We start from the raw sequence: 2,978 nt of genomic DNA on the forward strand, positions 1-2,978 counted from the left end.
AATTTAGATTTAACCATATGAACTCATTGGAGATTGAAAATTACTGAGGAAATGACAATATCTCCCATGATTTTATACGGATGAGCAATATTTAAGTATCCAGATCATATTATGCATGTATGCTAATGACGATTTGCCTTTTCACTTGTTATCATATAGTAACTATGAATTAAGTATTTGTGTATGAATATGTTAAAATGGGGGAAAAACCGGCTTGCTTTTTGTTTCAGAACAAGTGCCCCAGAACCCACCTCCACCTGCTTCTAGTTTCTTGCTTTTAGTTGATGATAGACGAAGCCTCCTTCCGTGGGAAGTGCTGAAGCTTCATCCAGTCAACCGTCCTCATGCCTCAGCCCACAGTATCGGCAAATCCTGTCCTCTAGGAGGTGGTTTGAACTTTTCTCCCTTCCCACTGCACCCTTGGCACTTCGCAAACAAACATTTTCGTCTTTTGTATTACTGTGGTTTCAGGGCTCATCAGAATGTGGGGTAGACAAACTGAGCTAAGTCTGGTAACCCTAGTACCGAGTAGTTCATGTGTTGGTCAACACCTTCAGTTCTGATAGAAGTTCAATTTGTCATTTTCTTTACTTGTAATGTTATTTTCAGCTGTCAAAGGGCAACAGAAAAGCAAGAAGATGGAACAGACCACTCTTGTGTTAAGTGTTACTTGCAACGGAGAACTTAAAAAAAAACCGAGTCGATTTCAAGACGTTTGTGATCCGACTGGGACCGCGAGACTGCCAGTGTTGCAGCAGCGAATAACAGGAAAGCAGATGTTTGCCACCATAAAGGGGACTATACTGGCCAGTTATTGATCGACTCTTGGTGCTGCGAGCTCAGGGAATAAAGGAATGAAGATTGGTGGAGACCCAACGAAGTTCCTGGAAGAAGCAGAATTTAGAAAGCAGTCCCAAGGCCGCAGGAGCAGGTCCAGCTGTCTCATTTTGACATCTCATAAGCAAGGCTAAGTGGACTAGAGATGGGTTTTAAAAAAAGTTTTAAATAAAACAATCGAGGAAAGAAATCTCTTGTTATATCCAAATATCTTCTGCAATCATAATGTTATTTACGAAATGTTTTTAAACAAAATGATGAACATATTTTTAAAAAATTTGATTTTGATGTTATAATGATAATATTTCTCCTTTTTATTTCCTCTGCCACCAAATCTTTCCATTTCCCCTCCCTGCTCTTCTTCAAATTCATGGCCTCTTTTTCCTATCGATTGCCGTTGCAGGCATGCATATATATATGTGTGTACATAGATATTTCTAAATATAACCTGCTCAGTCCAAATGTTACTTATATGTATGTTTTCAGGGTTGATTGCTTGCCACTACAAACATTTAAAATTTAATTATTTTACACTTTTTTGGAGGGTACTATTTTATTATTTTCCGAATGGAACACAAACGTTTCTACTGTGGGAGAGTGTCACTGTGCAGCCCTGCTGGCCTAGACCTTGCTCTACAGATCACACTAGCCTTGAATTTGTAGCGATCCTCCTCCTGCCTGATTCCCACCCTCCTTTCCCTGCTACCCAAGTGCTGAGATTCTAGACAGATGTCACCATGCAAATCGCATTTTGCATTTTTTAAAATAATAATACATTTTACTGCTTTGTTTTATTACGAAGGAAAATATAATAAGATAAAATAAAAACCATCACATCAGAGTTGGAAGAGACAAAGCGGAGGAAAAGAGTCCAAGGAAAAGCACGGGAATCAGAGACACACTCAGGAATCCCTTAAGAACACTAAACTGGAAATCATATATATATGATGAATACCTGGTGTAGACCTGAGCAGGCCCTGTGCATGCTCCTTCCATATCTGTAAGTTCATATGAACTTCGATCACGTTGATTTAGAGGGTTTTGTTGTCTTGCTCTCCGTCATTTTGCTTCTACACCTCCCCTTCCACAGGGCTCCCTGAGCTCTGTGGTGGGGGGGATTTGACGTAGACATCCATTTAGGACTGGGTGTTCCAGGGTCTCTCACTCTCAGCATAATGTCTGTCTCTGTGTCTCTGTATTTGTTCCCATCTGCTTCAGGAGGAAGCATCTCTAATGCTGACCGAGCAAGGCACTCAATAGTCATAGCAGAATGTCAGAAGGTAATTTAGGAGTCAGTTTTTGGTACCTTTAGAACAGCAGTACTTGAGTTTACTCTAGGTCCCTGGCCTGTCTAGTCTCAGATACTTGGTCATCCAAGCAGTGCCTAGGACGGGTTCCATCTTGTGAAATGGATCTTAAGTCAAACTAGATAGTGGTTGGCTACTCCCACAAACTTTGTGCCATACTTATATCACTGTATCTCTAGGCAGGACACTTTTGTAGACAAAGGGTTGCAGTTGGCTTGGTGTTTACATTTCTCTTTTAGCAGCGTGCAGAGTGGTCGGCTTTAGGAAGTGCCAGGATGGGCCCTGTGTAGGTGGAGAAGGTGCCCTGTCTTGAAAGGTATGTCAGAGGAGACTTGCCAGCAGGGAACCCTTCATTCATGCATTATCTTAGCGGTTTGTCTTAAGCTGTTGTTTCCTGGGGGCGGGGTAGTTAGGTTTTGTGATAACATCTGAGAACACTCCTCAGATCAGAGTGGAAAGGACATTGGTTCTCACTGCAAATGAACTTTTCACTTTGGCTTCATATTTATAGAATGAGCTAATCTGCCATAAACAACACGCCAAATACTCGAGGCAGCAGTGTATCATGCCTAGAATTGAGGATAAAATTATGTGAAATATGCTATATGAAATAAGAAATAAATACCTATTTGTACATGTGAAACCTAGAATAAAATAAAAAAGAGGCAAATAAAGAAAACTTTCAGTGAGGGAGGGGATGTATGGTTATACATGCATGCCTTGTATTTCCTTTTCTTTTAAAGCTTAATACAAAATGCTGTTCTGAATAAAATGAGGGAAAATACAATGAAGATTGCATTGCCATGTCAGCCAAGCATCAAAATGTTTTACAGA

The sequence above is a fragment of the Myodes glareolus genome, chromosome 20 (assembly GCF_982192425.1).
Source record: "Myodes glareolus chromosome 20, mMyoGla1.1, whole genome shotgun sequence".
In the NCBI taxonomy this organism is placed as follows: domain Eukaryota; kingdom Metazoa; phylum Chordata; class Mammalia; order Rodentia; family Cricetidae; genus Myodes; species Myodes glareolus.